The 21,635-nt window shown below is 40.9% G+C and overlaps 1 protein-coding gene across 4 annotated transcripts in view; it reads left to right on the forward strand.

Moving 5' to 3' along the window:
- The window catches only part of LOC140490928 (A disintegrin and metalloproteinase with thrombospondin motifs 3-like), a 257,036-nt gene that overhangs the window by 5,931 nt on the left and 229,470 nt on the right, over window positions 1–21,635 (forward strand). The gene's annotated exons all lie outside the window — the stretch shown is intronic.

Below are 21,635 nucleotides of genomic sequence, written 5' to 3' on the forward strand. Positions count from 1 at the left end.
ATTAGCTTGAATTTTGGAGGTAGGAGTGAGAGGAGTCATTGATTAGAGTGGTGACAGAAAAGCACAGCAGGTCAGGCAGCATCCGACGAGTAGGAAAATCGACATTTCAGGCAAAAGCCCTTCATCAGGACTGAAGGCAGGGAGCCTCCAGGGGCATTGGCAATCACTTGCTAATGAGTATGATTGTCCACCTTGGAAATTCCGTGTCACTGGTCATGGATTCTCTGGCCACTTGTCTGGTTAATGAGCCTGATCCTATAGCCACATCTCTAACCATTTGTTTCTGGGAGGTGGAATTGCTCTTTGCCCTAGAGATCATTGGTATTCCTTTCTCCAGTTCCTTTTCTATACTTCCTGCTGTTACTGGGTGTTCTCAAAGAATTGTGTCCCTTCAATACAGGAGTTTCCTCCAAGTCAGTTTCTTCTGAACAAGGGTTTCCCATGCACTGACGTCGATGTTGAATTACTTGAGGGAGGCTTTGAAGCACTTCTCTTGTCCTCCTCTTGTTCAAGTGCCCACCTTGAGCTGGGTGAAGATAGTTTGTTTTGGAAATCAGAACTCAGGCATCCTAAGGACATGTGCGGCCCAGCAGAGTTGGTTTCAGATGGTCATAGCCTTGATGCTGGTGCTATTTTCTGCTTCAGGGATGCTGATTTTAGGAGACCTGTCCTCCTAAATGATGTGAAGAATTTGCTACAAACAGCATACTTCTTTGATTTGATTTGTTATTGTCACGTGTGCTGAAATATAGTGAAATGTTTTGTATTCTGTCTAGACAAAGCATACCATACATTAGTACATGAGGGTAATAAAACAGAATGCATAATTGGTTTTACGGCTACAGAGAAGGTGCAGAGAAAGATCAACTCTACTATATGAGATGTCAGTTCATAAGTCTGATAACACCAGGGAAGAAGCTGTTCTTGCATTTGTTGGTAAATGTTAGTCCATGTTTTGGAGACATATAGAAGAGTCAGAAGAATGATTGCGTTGTACACAAAGAATCAGTTTGAATGTTATCGTCATTGAAGACTCGTAGACTCTTATCCAACATCTGAAGACAGTGCTTGCGGATTGGATGCGATGTTGAATCTCTGCATCAATGTCAGCTTTAAATGAGAGATATCTTCTCAGGTAGTGGGTATGTTCCATGATTTCTCCATTGATCTTAATGGAGGGATGGTCTGGAATTTGACTTGGACAGACTGGTAAAGGCTTTGTGTCATCTTGAGGTTGAGGCGAAGTCAATTTCTTTTGTGAAGGAATTAAGTGAGGCTTGAAGATTCTGTTCTGAGAGAGCAGAGGTGACATTGTCTACTAAATACTGAAGTTCTACAAGTGAGGTTGGTGCTGTTTTCTTCTTTAATTTCAACCGTTTGAGGTTGGAAAGTTTTCTGTCCATCCTGTAGACAATGTCCACATCACTGGGAAGCTCATCCATGACAAGATGAAGAATGCTGGCAATGAAGTGGAAGAAAAGGGTGGGGGTAATGACACACTCTTGCTTGACCCCTGTGTTGTCTTCAAAGGATTTGCCACATTACTGTTGATGAGAACTGTCATCCTGTTGTGGAGGATTCAGAGGCTGTTGATGAATTTAACTGAACAGTTGGCCTTTGATAGGATCTTCCATAGCACTTCACAATTGACTGAGTCAAAGGCCTTGGTCAGATCAATACAGCGACTGGTGTTGACCTTGGTATTTCACTTTGATTGAAAGTCACAATGGCCTTCAGGAAGGATTCCCTCAGAGACTGGGAAAAGGTGCCAGCAAGGATTTGGGTGATCTTCTTCCTGGTGATGGAGAGTAAGGAGATTCCTTGGCCATTCCCACAGTCCACTTTGTCTCTTTTCTTGAAGGCAGTGTCAATGATAGTATCACTGAGATCAGCAGGGATTTCTTCTTTTGTCCTAAATTTTCAGGAACAGTTGATGGAGATGATGGGTAAGCTCTGCTCCTCCCTATTTGAAAATCTCCTTCGGAATCCTATATTCTCCTGCTGTTTTTCCATTCTTCATGTGTCTAATGGCAGCTTCAACTACTGCCACACCAGGTGGGAGTCTAAGATCATCTTTGATGGAGAGTTGAGGGATTTCTTCAAACATGTCCTCATCGATATTTACATTGGTGGTTTAGGAGTTCTTTGAAGCATTTTCTCCATCAGAGGTTTATGTTTTCTTTGTCCCAAAAGGGTACCATCCTTACTCTGTACCAGTTTGATGCCAAGAGTGTTGGGTCTATATATTATCTTGGTGGCACTGAAGAAACCCTAGGTATCGTGCTTGTCAGTGAGGAGTTGCCACTCATTTAGCTTTCTCAGTCCACCATTGTTTCTTCTTGGTCATCTTTGTAACTCCGCCTTTGCCCTTGCCTTTGCTCTTTGAGTTCACCTCTTTGATTCACTGATGATGTTGCTGTGCCAGGCATGGAGAGCTTTCATCTTCTTGTTGATGAAGTCTCTCAGTCTTGATGTTTTCCAGTCCTGTAACCTATGGTTTCTTCACAGCATGAGGTGATGGCTGTCTTCAGCTCTTTCACTACATTTAAAATGATCTCATTGGAGATTTTGGTGAAGGCATTATTGAACATTCGCTAGTCAGCTCAGCTGTTGAAGCTGCTTGACATTATGATTTTTTTTCTGAAGTTCTTTTAACTTCAGCTGATTCTGGTGGCATTTGAAGGACGTTGAGGAGCAGATGAGCTGGTGGTCTGGTCATTTCTTTGGTAACGAGGACGTCCTTTTGGGCTGAGGATTGAATGGCAATGCAGTTGATCTTGTACCAGTGCTTTGATCATGGATGTATCCAGGAAGTCTTGAACTTGTCTTTTTTGGCAAAACAGTGTATTGGTGATGACCAGCTGTGTTCCACACATTTAGTGAGCCAGAGAATCCCATTGATGTTACAATTCCTGACTTTTTCTTTTCCGATGACCCCATTCCAGAGTTGGCATCCTTTCTAACCCTTTCTGTTGAAGTCTCCGAGGAGGATAATTTTATCTTCCTCAGGGCTGTTGGTGAATATAGTGTGCAGAATGGAGTAGCAACCTTCTTTGGACTGGTCTGTGGCATTAGGGTGGAGCTAAGGCACTCATAACTATGGCTGATTTATGGCAAGTTGTAGAAGGACAGCCATGAGCTACTCGTTGATGCCAACAGGGAGCATTGAGAGTTGGTTGACGTTTTTGTGCTTGATAGCAAATCCCGTTCCATATGTTCTAGGTTGATTCTCGGGAGTTTCTCTCCAGAAGAGGGGTAGGGCTAAACATGAATTATAGGATGAGGGCATCTAGCTAAAGTTTTAAATGTAGTCATCTATACATGGGAAGGTGTTGTGGGTAATACTGAGTCTGTGGTGATCAGTTAGAGCTTATATGGGCAAATTTAAAGGTCTTGTCAGTAGTAACCTGGAAAAGGGGAGGTTTTACATATGGCTGGCTGTTTCGAAAGTTCAAGATGTGTTCCATCAATTGCATTCTAGATTTGCATTAGTGAGAATATTATGCTGATATGAGATCTTTGCTAGTTGGCAATGGGGTTAATAGCTAGTATTCCAGAAAAAAAAACTGGATTTATGACTAAGCCTTTAATTAATGACAAAGTCAAAATAAACTATTAGAAAGCTAAGCCAGGACAGACTGTTCTGGCATATGTAGCTTTGCAAAATTTGATTAGTAGCAAACAAGAATTTTTATATTTACAGATGTAAATTCAATTAGTATTAATCCATGGAGTAACAATCTCCTGTTACTGAATCTGTCATTTTCTTAAGTCTGTTTGAATAGATATGAAATACGGATACATTTTTTGTTTGGTGAGATTGTTCCTGTTGGTTGGCTTCAAGCATGTTGGGTCTGGAAAGTTCACAGTCCCATGTTTTACTCCAGTCTCACGCCTCAGTATTTCCTTCAGAAAGACCTGTCACATAGTATAATCTCATCCAAACCAAAACACATTTCCATGATACTAATGCTTAATCTATCATGTGCACTCATCCTGCAAACATAGCGACGAGCACCAGCCATCAATGGTGATGTTTTATTAAAACTAAACTATAATTGAAACGTTTCAAAATGGATATCCTATTAGTTCTCCATTCTCCGAATCTTTTCGATAGCAAAGCAAAGGTTGACTGAACGGTACAAGTAAGGACCATCTACAGTGACTATGTATTGTACCTTTCCTGCCAGTATTCATTTAGTTCTGTTTATAGATCTTACCAGAGATATTTGGGGCAGAAAAACATCTCAACAGGTTCACAAACACCAAAGTGATAGTAATGGAGTTGGAACATCTGCTGTGGTCAGACATACAGGCGACTTCCATTAATACCTTTGGAAGTCAAAGACATAAGTACTTTCAACTTACAAAACTCTAGGTCCTTCAGTTTGCTACAGGAATTAAATAGAAATTTTTGGTATGGAACACAGAATGCAAAAAACAAGCCTGTAAAAACTGTTCACTGTCACAGACAGTGTATAAAAACATTGGTGTATCACAGTGATCAATGCCAGGCTGCTGGGAGACCTAGTGTAGTGTACTTTATGGGTCCCTGTGAAACTGGGAGAGAGATCGATTGGTATACTGCACAGCCTAATGCTAAATAGTGGTGAAGATGGACAATGGTGTCTGCAACTGGTGGTAAGATGGAATAGTACTGGTCCAGGGGCTAGATTCTCTGTTGCTAGTGTTGAATGCCACATTGGGTGAACTGAAATCTGGATACTCAATAGGCTCAATAGGACTTTCTGATTTTTGCCATTTTCTTTCATTGTCAAATATGTAATTAATATCTGATAGTAGAGAGCTAAATACTGGGCTTCCAGGGAAGTTGATTTGAGTTGATTTGGAGTTTGGTGGTTGGACAGCAGTGCTGCATTACAGTATCCATGGTTTCCTACTCTGATTCCATCCAGTTTTGTTCTCTGTTAGGAATATGAATTGTCAACCCTCACAACACAACTAATGAGTTACTCACACGACAGTTGTTGCCATCTTTCACTCATTGAATGGTCTTGTCTATTGTGGATGGGTGGATTACAGATTTCGGGTAACAGGATGAAGATGCAATTTAAATGCAGCCAAAGAGAAGACGCAGTGATATTGAGTCAAATTTTCAAACTTTTACGATTCCTGTGAGAAGGTGGTTGGTATCACACTGTCTTCTGTCTGTTCCTCAGTCTCTGTTTGTAGTATAAAGCTAACTTTGGAGTTGCATTGTAGCTTCATTTCCTTGCTTGCCAGTTTAGAACGTGCCAGCACGAACTGTGGTAGAGACCAGAAAATAGTGGAGCCTGTGTGTTCCTTTTGGAATTGTGTGGTCTTTCGTCATTCCAGTCCTGCAAAGCCTGCTGTTATTTAGTTCAGTGAAGTACTGGATGAATAAACTGTTGTCCTGCATTTTTAAGTAGGCCCGATTTTACGGATCAAATTTCCATGCCTGTAAATCAGGAGGCAACTTTATGAATGGAGGAGCAGTGCAGTGCACATTGATCCCATTTCAGGTCAACGGAGTGGTTTTGCAGGCGTAGCATGACAGCTCAACAGAACGTCATGCTACAAAGCAACTTTAAATGGCCCACAGGCTGCAGGCTCCATTACTAAAATATAGACATGGCCAAGCAAGCACACAGATCAGTGAGAGTTTTGCATTGCATTAGGACCTGCACCCCCACTTACTCTCCAAACCTCATCCTCACATTGGAGACTTCATGCTAGCCACAGAGGAACCTGGCAATCTCCCCTTTAAAGAGGATTCTGTGGAGGTTGGAGATTGTGCCCAGTTACTGATCTTGCAATTAAGTTTGAAAGTAGTCATCAGGAGCTGAATGAAGAGAAAATTATAGTCTCTAATATCTTTTGAAATGTTGTTAGTCTCTACTTGTTTTATTGTATGTAAGAAGGAAAAGCTATACTTTTATCAAGCTGTTTGTCATGTTTATCAGAGCAGAAGTATTTAAATTATAATATTTGCTATTTTAAGTGCCATTACTATGAATAAGTTTTGGATATTTTAATATGACAGTAAACTATATCCTGTGATATACAAAGATTTGAATAAAATGCAGATGCTTCAGACTAGCAGCTACTGAAATCCTCATTTGGTTCCATTGATACTCAACAATTTTAGTGCATGGCTGACCAGCCTTCCATCTTCCAACATCCAAAAACTCATCTAAAACCCAGCTGTCCATATGCTAATGTGCACCAATTCCAATTCACCTATTGTTGGTTTACATAGGCTTCCAGTCAAGCCCCATCACAAAGTTAAAATTCTAATCGCTGTGTTGAAATTCCAGTCTATAGACTGACCCCCTCATTATTTCAAGCCATAAACCTGTGCATTTCTCCAGCCGGACCTTTTGTGTACCTACAATTCTGTTGTTCTACTGTCAGTAATCATTCCTTTTGACCTTCTACAAATCTTGAGATTTCTCTCTCTCTCTCTCTCTCTCTCTCCCCCCCCCCCTCCCCTCCCCCAGCTATTAGTATGCTCCTTAAAACTTATAAATTTGGCTGAGATTTTGGTCACCTTTTCTAATGCCTGCTTCTTGGCCCCACATCAGCATCAGTCTGTGAAGCACCTTGGAACACTTAACTATTTAAAGACCGTGCACATGCAAGCTAAAAACTCTCAGAATTTCTCAGATGGCTTCTGCCAATTGGGTACTGTAACATTGGCAGGCAATTAATGAAATCTCCGGAAATACTTTGTAAACAGGATTTCCACAGAACTTATGACTTATGATCAGAGAAAGATTTCTTTCATTTGTTAATGGGATCTAACAAAGTTTGCAGTGTTTACTATAAGTGTCTAATTGATCTTAAGGTGGTGGTGAGCCACCTACTTAAGTTGCTGCATTCCATGTGGTGTAGGTACCCTCACAGTGCTGTTTGGGAGGAAGGTCCAGGACTTTAACTGAGAGACTGAAGGAATGCCATGAAATTCCAAGTCAGGATGTGGTGTGGTCAGAAGAGCTTGCATTCCCATGCATTTATTGACCACGTCATTCTAAGTGGAAGAGGGTGCAGGTTTGGTACATACTGATGAACAGCCATGATGTGATGATGTAGTGAATCTTGTAGACTATAGACAGTGCGCTCTCTGTTTACTGGTGCTGAAGGGAGTGAATGTTTAAAGTGACGATCAAGCTTTTTGCTACGTCCTGGGTGGTGTCAAATGTTTTGCTATTGGAACTGTGCACAGGCAAGTTGAGAGGATTCCATTGAACTCCTGGAATGTAGATGATGAACAGGCTTTGAAGAGTCAGGGAGCCAGCTTCTTACTGAAGAATTCTCAGGCACTGACCTGCTCCTGCAGTCACAGATTTTGCATAGCCAGTTCAGTTAAATTTCTGATGAATGATATTGAGAGTTGGAGAATTCAATGACGGAAATGCTGCTGAATGTCAAAGCGACCTGGTTAGATTCGCTGCCGATGAAGATGGTAATTGACTGGGAATTTCATGACACTTGAGTCTGAATGTTGCTTTATTACAGGAGTTGCACATAATACTTAGAACTGTGTAGTCGTTAAGAGCATCCCTACTTATGACCTTATGGGGAATTGTTGGTCAATATTGCAGCAGCTGACAATGGTGATGAAATTTGTAGGTCTGCACAGAATTATTGAGACATAGCATACTGACATTCTTAGCAATAGTTTATATCAGCATTGACATGATCTCTACAAACAGTAATAGCTGAATTTCCTCCCCATTGACTCATATGGCTGACAAATAACAGAAAGAAATGCTAGTGTTTATTTGCCTTTTTTTATGGCAACCAGACATCTCAAAGTAAGCCAAGAAAATACTCAGGGGTGTAATCAGTGTTAAAATGTCAGTCAGTTTGCGCACAGTAAATAATAACCACAGATAATCTGTTTTGCAATGTTAATCTGAGGGATAAATTTTTGTCAGGGCACCAAACATAATCCTTCTGCTCATACAGTACAGAAAAAGGCCATTTGACCCATCAAGTATGCACTGACTTTCTGGGGAGCATCCCACCCAGTCCCTGCTGCCTATCCTGTAACCATAAACCCATGTTATGCCATGGCTAGTGCATCTAACCGGCACATCCCTAAACATGACAGATAATTTCCCATTGAGAAAGTGAGGACTGCAGATGCTGGAGATCAGAGCTGAAAATGTGTTGCTGGAAAAACGCAGCAGGTCAGGCAGCATCCAAAAAGCAGGAGAATCGACATTTCGGGCATGAGCCCTTCTTCAGATAATTTCCCATGGCCAATCCACCTAACCTGCACGTTTTTGGACAGTGAGAAAAAGAACTAGAGCACCCAGACATGGTGAGAATATGCAGGCTCCACACGGAGCATCACACAAGACTGGAATTGAACCTGGGGCCCTGGTACTGTGAAGCAACACTCTTAACCATTGAGCCACCATGCTGCCTTATCGTTTTGCTTGTATATATTTTTCCTCATGTGCATTCCCTCATGTTGCAATACTTTGAGAAGGATGTGAAAGCAGTCATGCCTCACTGGGGTGGGGTATGATGATGAAAGTTAAGCTATTTCCAGATTTGTCACAGCATTTAAAGGTTTTACAAAAGTATGTGTAATTCACAAATGTGTTTTAGATGTTTTAAACTTGGGTTAACAGAAAGCATAAAGCAGGCTTCTGTACTTAACAAAGATGACTATTTATTACAGATAAATAGATTCTAACTACAGAAAAACAATTATGAGTTATCAACAAATAACTGTACTAGGTAAAACTCTAATGCCTTTATAACACCCTCACCATCCGAATACACGTACGATAAAAAAAAGTGGTGTTATAGGTGGCTAGAAATTCTGTGAAGGCAATTCAATAGTCACCTGTTCACAGGACTCTCTGAGATCATCCTTTTGTCCTGCTAGGACTTATTGTTCCTTCATCTAATTTTTACTGATTTGCAAGAAGCATTGAGTTATTGGTTCACAGCTTATAGAGTCTCTAGCTTATTGGTTAAAACAGCAGCTTATAGCTTACAGCTGAGGGAAAGTCAACTGGCTTGCTTTAGTTTTATGTCACAGAACAGTCAGCGTTTCCCATTTCATAGACTTCAGGCAATCTTGTTCATATCCACAAGCTATTCAGCTACCTGGGACTTAACTGTTGGCAAACTGAAAGCCTTTGTCATCAACAATTGGTTATCACTCCACAGACCTATGTGCAACATGTTGCCAGCCGAACTTCTGTTTTTGTATGCACTTCCTGGTGCCAGTTTATCTGCAGCTAAACTCTACCCTCCCCTCCTCCCCCACCCGTGCCTTAACTAAACCACGGGTTGACCAAACAACACTGTAAACAACACATAATAACTTCTGGTTGTTTGTTTTTTTTAAAGTGTAACAATCCCTCCTACAATCATTGATTAATTTAAAATAGTAGTTTTCCCTTATAATCCCCAATAAAAAAATTAAGCTAATAATATAGCTATAATAAAGGCTTTGGAAAGATGATTTATTAGAATGGCTGCAGAGAAGAGCAGTTGTAGTTTTGTGTCTAGACTGGAGAAGTTGGAATTACAAACAGTATACGGAGAGTAAGTAAGGAGAAACTGCATCTAATGACTGAGGGCTAATGGGGCGGGGGTGGGGGGGGGCGTGGGGGAGGTGGGGTGGGGAGGTGGGCACAGATTTTAGGTGACTGATAACTTAGGTTTCAGACTACCTTGGTTCATGGCTAAAAGGTAGCCTCCACGTAGACTTAGAAAGTAGAGACTGTGTGCTTGTATTGCAGATGTAGAATGAGTGTCTAGTTCTCATGGGAGGCTTGACACACAGTCATTAAGAAGCAAAGTGTGCCTCATACTACTTTGGGAAGGACATCAAAAGATGCATCCAGGATTCACATTTAACACCAGTTAAAAAAAGATAGTTACCTTCAAGCACCTTTTATGAAGTTGTGCTGTCCAGACTGCAGCTATAATTGTTCTCCAGGTCTGGGAATTTGTGGAGACTCCTTTGGCCAACAACAAAAAGGGATAATTGCTGATTTCCCCCTGGCTCTACAATAAAGCCACCACTCCCTCCACATCTGATCAACACCCTTATTTTGATAGCCTGACTTTTCTCATCTCAGTTGACCATTACCTAATTCCCCTCTCCCTCATTGTTATTTACCCTTCCTACTTTTAAGACTTAGTTAAGGGCTTCTACCACATCCTGAAATTCCACCTGTCTTCAAAGGTAAGATGCTTGGAGTTGTCCCACATGTGCCTGTGCTTTGCAAGTTTAAAGTTAATGGTTTGCGCCCCAGACTTGCATTGGAGAAGAAAGATCATTTTGTGGATCCAGTTTGTGCCAAACAGCAGGGATCAACTTACAAAAAAAATGTGAAATGTTACTTGAGAAAAGGAGGAACTAAAATGATAAGGGAGCAGTGCAAATGTTGATATTTAAGCCACCATTTTAGCATGCTGCGGGGCCAGTGAGCAAATTTCAGAAAGATGGTTTGCTGTAATAGTTAATATGCATTTCAGGAAAAAAAAACTAAAGTTATATTTTGATGATTTAAACATGTGATTAGTACAAAATTAACTTGAAAACGTGCCATGCAACAGAGCTAATCAAACTTTATTTGCATTTTTTGGGTAGGAAACTGGTCAAGCGAGAAAAAGATTAAACCGTAAGTCCTGATCACCAGGGATGTAGGTGGAGGTTAGGACCGAGTGAAGGAGTTGGTTTAACTAACATTGACCTTGCTTTGCCTCTGGTAGGGAACACTTCAAGTTGACCTTTGCAGAATTAATACATCTTATTGTAGTGGTTCACACAGCAAGTCATTCATTTCTTGCCTGCAGTTGACTGGCTAACTCATGTATTCATGTCTTCAGGATATTAGCGGTATATTGGATTTGTAAAAGTTTTTGTGGCAACTGTCTATACTTTCCAAAAGAAAGCAGGCAAGAGTAGAAGAAGTCATTGGAGTGTTTTCAAGTGTTTCTGAAGAGCTCAACGATTCATTCATGTAACCTTTTGCCAACACAGTTCTGCTCCTGTTCTATGACTGCCTTCTGTTTTGCCTCAGCTGTATCTTGGAGTTGATTTTGTCCCAGGTTGTAGTTCATCACCTCCGTTATCTCGGACCGATATCACTTTGCTCGTGCATACAAACCTCTGTGCAATACAGCATTTTCTCGGCCCCCCAGAGGAGCTGACGGGTTGTTCTTCCAGGTTCGTTATAATAGAAAGGAAATAGTTGACAAAATGTTGGCTCCAGTACACAACTTGAAGTGGAGCTTACTATGAAGGCTACAGTGCATTTACCATTATGAAAATGAGCCATAAGGAGGAGAAGACATTAAAGATGGATTGGGAGTCCTGTGCCTTCTTTCTCGTTCTTCTTGGTCCTGATATGATCGCATATTTCTGAGGCCCTCCATGGGTCTTGAGTATCTATAATTTATGTGCTTTAGCCCAGTTTCCCTGTGTGCTATGTGCCATTTATGGCATATGTAAAGTTTTATGAACTTGATCAAGACTGTACAGACTGTTTTATTGGTATAACACTTGTCTCTGAGTCAGATGGTGTGTTGGTGCTAAACCCATATCAGACACTTGCCCAGAAGATCTAGGTTGACATTCCAGTATAATAGTGAGTGGTAGGACTCTGAGAAACTGTCTTTTAGGTGACATTTAAAAGAAACACCCTATCTCTGTCCTCAAATGGTCATAAAATTTTATATGTAATTTTTTTCAAAGACCAGACATCTCACCGATGCCATGTTTAATATTTATCTTCTCAAGTATTATTAAATGGATTATCTGTCCATTATTAAAGTGCTGTTCATGGCACATTGCTATAAATAGCTGCCACGTTTTAGAATTGCAACTGTAAAGTGCTTTGGGACTTTCTGAGGTCATGCAAGATATTGTACAAGTGCTTTCCTTTCCTTATAGTCTGAAAGTTTGGCATGGGTGAACAGCAAATTTAAAATGGTTAGCAGGCTACAACTTTATGATGTCCTTGACTTGGAACAATACTGTGATGATGCTGTCACTTTAAAAAGGATTTATTTTTGTCCTGGGTTTTATTTTTAAGAGAGGTTGTAAAGGCAGAGGTGACACACTATCTACTGGAGACTGCCGAAGTAAGTAACATAGAAGGCCTTTAGGTTTTTTTTATAAAGATTGGAAAAATGGAAGCAGCTTGAAGGTGAGTGGCCAGCTCTCACAGACCAGGCTTTCTAGATTTTTCTACCTTTAGCAGTCAGAAGTTGTTTGGGGTCTCAAGAAGAGTTGGAAGCTTCAGTGAATGATTGCTAGCTCCTACTTTCTCTGAAATGTCTCTTGATGTTGGTTCCTCCTGGATTGGAGAACTGCATGCAAGAATCTGTATCTGAATTTATCTTTTTTGCCAAGGGGTGTGTTTATGGGATGTTACTATATTGGAACAGTAAATTAGTAATACTTACTGTGTCCAGTATTCAGTTAAGATTCCCCATAGTTAAATTATTTTAAATTCCTCTTTATTTTGTTTGCATTTTAACTATAGTGTTTGCGGAAGTAATTTGACCAGTTGCATCACATTTGGAACACAGCACTTCACATTGACCTTAAATCTGTCCGTATGGGACTTGGTGTCAGATATTATTCAATAAAACTTAACGTCAAAGACTTTGAAACATTTTACAGTATTAAAGAGGTTATGTCAACCTATTGTTTGAATCCCATTCCAGAAACTTGAGTACAAAATGTTTGCATCCATTTGAGTGAACAGTGGGGTGACTGTTGTAGGGTTGGAGGAGTCGTCCTTTGATGTGTTAAATGTGTTAAGTTCCGATGACACTCTGAGGTGGACTCCATGACAGTAAGAGGAGTATAGGGAAACATTCCAAATATTTATCCCTTAATCTACATAATAAAAATAGCGAATCCAGTCATTGTCATATTACTTTGTACAATTGGGCTGTAGTATTTCTTACAGTAAAATGATGGCTACACTTGAAGGACTTAATTGAATGCTTATACTTTAAAATCTCCTGTCGTCATCTGTGTGCTCCGTAATGCAAGCTGTTTCTCTTTTCTGTCCTTCAGCTGTTACCTGCGTTTTTCCTGCTCTCTTATGAAATTGCAGTGTTGTCCCATTGTTCTATTTTGGCAGTACTCAACACAAACCATTAACCTGGCCTTTTGCCTCAGTTGCTGAAGTTTCCATGTCCGGAATTTCCTTTTTTGAACAAGATGGGTATTGGCCCCATGAGGATTCATCACTGACCGGAGTTGGAAGTCCTTCGGGTTTCACTTTTGAGGAAGCAGTGGTAGGACAGAGCACTTCCTTGTGGTCTCATAGACACATCAGGTTTTCATATGTCTCGCCTGCGGTTGCAGACTCCTCAGAATACCACTCCTGCACATCTGCACATCAATGGCTGGTTGTTCAGAGCTGCCTGATGAGACTTCAGTGACTGTTATCCAGCTGTTACTCGGGGATGGAATTTCTTTATTGGAAATCCTGACAAGTGCATTCACAGGCTCCTGTGTTCATACAATGATAGCAATCGCAGCGCAGGAGATGGCTTGGACAGTTTTGCTTGTGCCAGCTCCAGGGAAATATTAAACAGGTTCCCCTTCCTAACTTTAGTGAAAAACAGAAAGAAAGAATGTACATTTATATAGTGCCTTTCATTACCTCAGGATGTTTTGAAGGGCTTTCTGCTAATAAAATGATTCAGCAGTGTAACGCTGTTTATAATGTAGGGATGAAGGCTTCAGATTTCTTGATGGGTTGGGGATATCAAACAATACTACCATCTTATGTTTCAAAGATCATTGTTATTAGTTGAAAACTTGATCTTTATTCTGTCTGCAAGCATACACTGTGAAGCTGGAATGCCAATGATTATGTTAAACATTCTCTGCTACTAGTCCAGAGTACTCTGTTCATTATCAATACTCATGCTTCAACAACTGTGCCTGGCTGAGTAGAGTTTGAACTTCCCCTGTTCACTGATGTGGCCTCTTCACTGCTGTTTCAGTCTGTATCAGCTACTCTTGTTCCCCCGTGATGCGTGAATCACAAAGTGAAAGTTGGGCTGTACTTGTGCTGAACTGAATATCTGAGCTCGGGCATGGTCAGCATGAGTGCTGTGATGATGCATTCTGGGAATGTGTAACCTTCTTTGAGTAGGTATTGTTATAATCCTGCACCACCAACTGTGGGATACTTGAAGGCTCTGCAGGAGATTAATGACATTAATATAAACAGTCCAGGGAAGAAAGCAATCAATATAGAAAAGATCCTATTTCATTCACTTCAAGTCAACAAAAATGAGCATGGTATTCCATGTGGCTATTTGATATGTAATTCTGACACCAGCTAGCTGGTAGGGGGGAGGTCCTGTCTGATTGATGGCCAGGCATACAAAGATTCCTTTGATTTTTTTTCAATGCCTGTACTTCCATATTTGTTAGCTGTGAGATGATGTAAAGGCCAACTCAAATTCTCTGCCTCTCCCTAACACTGGCTTCTTCTGTGAGGAGGTGAGGAAGAGATCCATGAGTGGTAGTAATAGCATGTGTTAAACAGCTGAACGGAGAGCATCTGCTGAAAGTAACCGTGAGGGAGCGTTATGACACTGAACAGCATGAAGGTCAGAGATGGATGCAAAAGTAAGAATGTGTGGAAATGCAAAGACGGGGGGAAAGGGGCACCTGCAAAGTAAATTGGTGAGAGAAGTGTTGTCCTGGGGTTAGCTGACAAAGGCAGAGTAAGAGGTTTTGCGGTGATGTGCACTCAAGTCTCAATGTGATTGGGCCATCATCATCACCATCTCTTTCCCTGTCTTTCTTAGGCCGTTGAAATGTTTTCTACATTGTGTGTTCGTGCACAATTCCATGTTTCTACTGCTGATAGCCTGTGCTACCTCCTTTACTGCTGCTTCGATGTCCATAGCTGGCTTTGTCAATCCATTGATAGGTAGCACAGTATGCCTTTAGGTCCTTAAAGCCTGCAATAGCACATCCAAGCTGTGGTTGCTGAAACAGGGCACAGTCTTTAATCATTTATGTTCAATGGCAAGACTTGATCATGTCTTCTCACCATCACCTTTTGTGTTGATTGTCCCTTTAAGAATTTATAATTGAAATCAGTTGTCCTGTAGGTCATCAACATGCCTCCTGATATGAAGTCATCAGGAGACTTAGTACCAAGATGCCACCAACAGATGCTCTTTACATACTTGTGGGTTTACCATGCATTATTGCAAGCCCTGCTCCACTTCTTCAGTGCAAAATTAAATTCCAGGCCTTTGACTCTATTGGGATGCTTCAGAGAACCATTTATTGAACATTCTGGGTGGATTCGGTGTCATTTTAATCATAACACATATTTTATTGTTACTCCAGCTTGATTTCCTCTTTTTTTCTTGTTGACATTACTGTGGTACTTCAAGGAGCAATTCTGCAGTGTTGCCTCTTTCTTTTGATATTAATTTTTTAACTGGATTCTCTACCACCTAGAAAAACGTAGTAATGGATGCCCCTGGGAAACTTGTGCATGTACCACTGTTCTTAAGCTGTTCATTGCTGTTTTATCTTCACTGATGACTGGGAAACTTGTCAAGCACAAACTTTGGCAGGTTATTTGTTAAAGGGGCTGATATGTTTCCCTGCCAAAAACCAAAAATATTGGAGCTATGCTTTTTAAACTTATTGAAAAGCCGGAGAGTTAATCCTCAGTCCATTCCTACTGCCATATGCCCGGTCTCCTGACATCTGCCCCTTGTCTTTTCCACTTGCATTTTGATGTTGCCTGATGAACCATGGTGTCAAGCCCAAAGAATTGGCAGGAATCTTGGTTTGTGTTTTCTTGTGGCTTAGAATTTGCAAGGTGATGTAGCCAAATTGCTTAAAATGTTGCAGGTTGACCCTAAGAAGTCTGAGCATGGGGGATTTGGCAATGGTAATGCCCTTGTTTTGTGTAAAGTCAATGTTACTTGCCATTTTACAACCCAAACCTGAAAATAATCATATGCAGTCAAGGACTGCTTCATTATTTGGCAAGCTGCTAATGCTAATGAACATTTGCAAGCCATAAGTCTACATTCTCCATACCTGACCTTATGGTCTAATAATGAGAAGAAAGTCACTGAAGGAGCACCCAATGTACTTTCAGTTTCTTATTTTAGTACTGTATCACATCAAATTCTCAAGCCATCAACTCAACAGTAGGAACATCACATGCAGAAAATAATCAGAATGGGTAATGGAATACTTTTTATAACTATACTTTATACGCAAGGAATAGAATACAAGGAGGGAGACATAATTCTTCAGTTATACAAAGCCTGGAATACTATATTAAATCTGGGTATTGCACCATGGGATATATAGCTTCGTGTTACAATATAGATTCCAAGAGGTAAATGATGGGGATGGATTAAGCAACCCGGGGCTGTAGCCTGTGAAGTTAGAAAGCTAGAGAGTGGTTTGATTAGGCTCCAAGTTATTATATGGAACAAACTGGGTACACATGGAAAAGCGTTGACTCTACGAGAACTCAACGATGGTCTGTCCAGCCAAAATCAACCGGGAAAGAGGTGTCTGTGACATTTAAGTTGGTAGGTGAGGCATTACTTGCTCCCGCTGCCATCCCAGCAGATTGCAGCTGAATTGATTTTAAAATGGGATCTGTAAAGGCGATTGTAGGCGGGTAGACTCTGCAACAGCTATTGCAGCTGACAACAATGGGAAAATGCCCAATGAAATGTGGATTATCTGACTGACCAAAACAGTGTCGAGCATTTTGTGACACATGTAAGATATGTTTTACAAGAGGATTGGGGCGAAAATATGCAAGAACTCTAAATGCCCTGAAAAACCCAAACAGAATGAAATTCTCAGCACCATTTGCAGATGGCCAACCATCAGGGACAATATGAAAGACATTTCCAAACTCCATCCATGGCATACAGCAATGTCAACAAAGTCCAAGAGGTAACAGCAACATTACAGCTTGTATACTCCAGTACACAGTCAATTTAATGTAGCAGATAGATACACAAAATCTCTTTTCCTGTATCCAAGCGATATGCCACCAAGGAATGGATAATGTGCGTTATATGCCAAATTTGATACAGGGACAAGTACAAATATCATTTCTTTATATATTTTACACAAGATCTACTCAGAAAACTGACACAATGTAGTGATAAACTAACTGCTGACAATGGTTCTGCCATCTCATGCATTGGACAGCAAGTGCTTCTTAAATATTTGAAAAGGAAGAGAGAAGCCGAGTTTACTTTTAGAGGCTGGGGGCTGACATTAAAATGAGGGCTGATTACTTCACCAATGCCGAAACCTTGGGTGGAAAATCAGACTTGATCCCTTCTGAACATCATAGAGTCATAGGGTCATAGAGGTGTACGGCATGGAAAGAGACCCATAGGTCTACCTCATCCATGCCGACCAGATATCCTACCCTAATCTAGTTCCATTTGCCAGCACTTGGCCCATATTCCTCTAAACCCTTCCTATTTGTATACTTATCCAGATGTCTTTTAAATACTGTATTGTACCAGCCTCCACCACTTCCTCTAGCAGTTGATTCCATACAAGCAGCACCCTCTACGTGTAAAATTTGCCCCTTAGATCCCTTTAAAATCTTTTCCCCCTCACCCTAAACCTATGCCCTCTAGTTCTGGACTCCCCACCCCAGGGAAAAGACCTTGTCTATTTACCCTATCCATGCCCCTTATGATTTTATAAACCTCTATAAGATCACCCCTCAGCCTCTGAGACTCAGCCTGAGAGAAAACAGCCTCAGCCTATTCAGCCTCTCCCTATAGCTCAAATTCTGCGACGCTGGCAGTATCCTTGTAAATCTTTTCTGAAGCTTTTCAAGTTTCACAACATCCTTCTGATAGGAAGGAAACCAGAATTGCACACTATATTCCAAAAGTGACCTAACCAATGTCCTGCACAGCTGCACCATGACCTCCCAACTCCTATACTCGATGCTCTGATCAATAAAGGGAAGCCATTATTTTTCCCATCTCCTCAACATTTCCCAACTGGTTCATCACTGGGGCCAGGCTGTCCCACTCAATGGTTCAGTAACTGCTCTGTCAATCCCTTCATAATATTTGAATATTTCAATGAGATCACCTCTCATTCTTCTAAACTCCAAAGAATATAGATACAATTTACTCAGTTTCCCATCATAGGACATCTCTCTCTCTACCTCGGGCCCCACCTAGTGAATTTTTGTTATCCTGCTGCTGACGCATATATCCTTTGGTACTGTATTCCAGGTGTGGTCTCACTAAGGTCCATTACAACTATAGTTAGCCTTTTTTTTATTTGTGTATACCCTTGGAATAAAGATGAATAGGACAGTTGTCTTCCTAATTGTTTGCAGTAATTTTCTTTGGTGTTCTTTATAAGTTCTCTAATCGCCCCACCCTCCCCTCCCACCTATCACCTTCTCCACCACCTGTCGCATTTCCAGCTTCCTTCCCCCCCACCCCACCCCCTCCCATTTATCTCTCAGCACCCTTGGCCTACAAGCCTCATTCCTGATGAAGGGCTTATGCCTGAAATGTCGATTCTCCTGCTCCTCAGATGCTGCCTGACCTGCTGTGCTTTTCCAGCTCCACACTCTTGTCTCTGACCTCCAGCATCTGCGGTCCTCACTTTCTCCCTGTTCTTTGTAGGTGTTGTTGCTCAGGGAGATTTGTGGTTCTCACACAACTTTCACTTTTTTTTAGAACACGAGGTGCTGAAGCTCCTATTTCCCAACTTCTGGTACCACATCACTGCATGGGATACAGCTGGCCCCACCTGTCCCTGACCACAGGTCTGATCAGAAGTACATGGCTTCTGAGATGTGATTCCTACTGGAATAAAATATCTGCATGAATCTGCTTCCCCTGATGAAATACAGTGTCTGACCCAGTGAATTTTAGAATTTTCACAGCTCTGAGATAAAGTTCTTTGAACTGCAGACACAAACAAATTTAAAGCAATTCTTGGACCTCCCTGTACAAGTGGAAATTATGCCCTTGTTTTAGAGGGATTAAATCTTAAGGGTCACCAACCAATCACCTATCTTCAAAGCTAATTAGCATATTTATGAACTCACCATCATTTAGAGGCTAACGAAAAATGTATAAAAAGCAGAACCTCCTTCTCCCTCACATGAGCTTCCCTCTTGTTTCCACAATCTGTGTTTATTTTAACCCTGTTTGCTTTATAGAGTTTTGATGACTCACTTCCAAACTACAACCACCCCATCTCAACTTCCCAATGCAGTCAATTACATCAATTTCAGCAACACCTTTCAATTGACTAACAAATAACTACCAAGTTACACTAACCTTTCGAACTGGTTTGCAGTTTTAAAATTCGCAGTTAGAGTCTGACTTTTAATCTGAGTTATAACATGTGAAAAACATCCCAGAAAGATCCCACCAGCACCAAATTAAATTTCCAAATCAGCACCTATTCCTCATTATACTTAGCCTTATAGGGCAGGGACCTTTTCACTCATATATAGTCATAGAGATGTACAGCATGGAAACAGACTCTTTGGTCCAATATGTTGCAAATAGAATTTGAAATCATTGGAGGGAGTAGAATTTTGGCTTGGTCTTTTTCAGTAAGTCCAGACTTGAGACCATAAATGTCACAAAACAATTTAATTTTGCTCTCTCCCTCTGAATAAGCAGTAATATAGAAGGGAGGTACTGATATCTAGCCTACTTGACCAATTCAGTCTAAGCTTGGGTCAGAGACATCCAAGTGTTTGTTTTATATAGCTTCAGAAATAGAACGTGGATTGCAATCTGTTGTTTTGGGTTGACATTAACATTTAGGTTTTCAGGATCTATCAATCAGGTGATAACACTCGGAAAAGAGCATTCTTAATGGAATTCCAGTTTTTCAACATGGGCTTGACAACAAATAACCACAATTCTAATATTCAGCAAGGACCGTCAAAGATTCATTTAGACAGCATGGCGAAAGATTTGACCTCAGGCACAGTTTATGAATCAGGCACAACTGCATTCAAAATTCACCTGAAACTCACTGATCTACATTGATTGCCAGGGGTTTCTTAAATTCAAGCTCTTACTCTACAAGGAGAGTAACATTTTTGACCCGCTCAATTTCATTAAAAGCTCACATTGCAGTCTCTGGACTACCGTTATCATGTGTGAAAGACAATCAGGTCACACTGTTGGCCGTGTTTGTGGTTCACCTTCAGGGAGCAAGTCTCGGCAACTGAGTATTTTATTGTAAGACTTTGATGGAGTTATGGTTCTGGGGTTTCTACTTTATTGCATTCTCCATAATCTTGCTTTTAAACTAAAAAGCTTAGCCACATATAGTCAGAATAAAATTAAACATCCCAGATGATTACAAAATCAAAACAGTGCTTCCATCTGTACAATCAGTTTGCAAGATTAAAAAAAGAATATTTATTCCACTGTGACTGTCACTTATTCCAGATGCAAAAGATGCATTTCCATTTTATTTTCCTTGCTCATATAAGTCACATCATATGTACCTTCGAAGACTTCCTTTTGCAGTTCCGTAGTGGGATTCAGCAGGTATTTCCAGAGAAAGTCATGCACAGATTCTGCTTAAACATAGCTCAGTTCCACACCCGAGATAGTGAAAGGTGCCAGTGTTTAAGTTGAACCTGTTTTGCAGCGTAGTTCCACTTTGTTAATAAACGTACATTTATTACCAGCTTCTTAAAATGTTTGGACTGAACGACCCGTCTCTGAAAGTTGGCCTCTCTGGCTGAATCCCACATGTTTGTGTTGGCAGGGCTGGAGTGTCTGGTTGGCTGACACTGATTCTAGGATACTAATGCTGATGGAACACAGAGCTCTTGATCATTCTCAGAATGACTTTGCTTAGATTAATGTCCTGCTGCTGTCTTGGGCACCTGTGATTCCTCGAAAACATTTCACAAGTCCTGTGAAAGTGAACTGAGCACTCTCTGATGAAAGGATAGTACTAGGAGCTTACTGCAGCATTTTTAATTATCAGTCTTTTAGCTAATTGCATTTCTAATTTTATGCAGCAAAGTTTGTAAACCTAAGAGTTGATATTCAACCATAACTTCCAAAAGGTATTATGCACATATTGAAAGGAAATGGTGTAGATTTATGATGATTGGAAAGCTTTTTCAAGGAATAAGGGCAATCATGATGGACCTGCATTAGTGCTGTATGAATCTATCAGTCTTAGAGTGGCACGGTGACTCAGTGGTTAGCACTGCTGCTTCACAGCGCCAGGGACCCAAGTGCAATTCCCACTTTGGGCTACTGTCTCTGTGGAGTTTGCACATTCTCCCCCTGTCTACGTGGGTTTTGTCCCGTGTTCCAAAAGATGTGTAGGCCAGGTGAAGTGGCCATGCTAAATCGCCCATAGTGTTAGGTGCATCATTCAGCGGGAAATGAGTCTGGGTGGGTTACGCTTTGCAGGGTCAGTGTGGACTTATTGGGCCGAAGGGCCTGTTTCCACACTGCATGGAATCTAATCTATTTTACAACTTTGAACAGAGCTCCTGCTGCATCCTGCTGAGCACCCCAGTTCTGAGCAATAGGTTTAAGTCCATAAAATGTTTTTTTTTGGCACTTTCCTTTTTTGCACACATACTGCA

The sequence above is a fragment of the Chiloscyllium punctatum genome, chromosome 2, assembly GCF_047496795.1.
Source record: "Chiloscyllium punctatum isolate Juve2018m chromosome 2, sChiPun1.3, whole genome shotgun sequence".
NCBI classification, from domain to species: domain Eukaryota; kingdom Metazoa; phylum Chordata; class Chondrichthyes; order Orectolobiformes; family Hemiscylliidae; genus Chiloscyllium; species Chiloscyllium punctatum.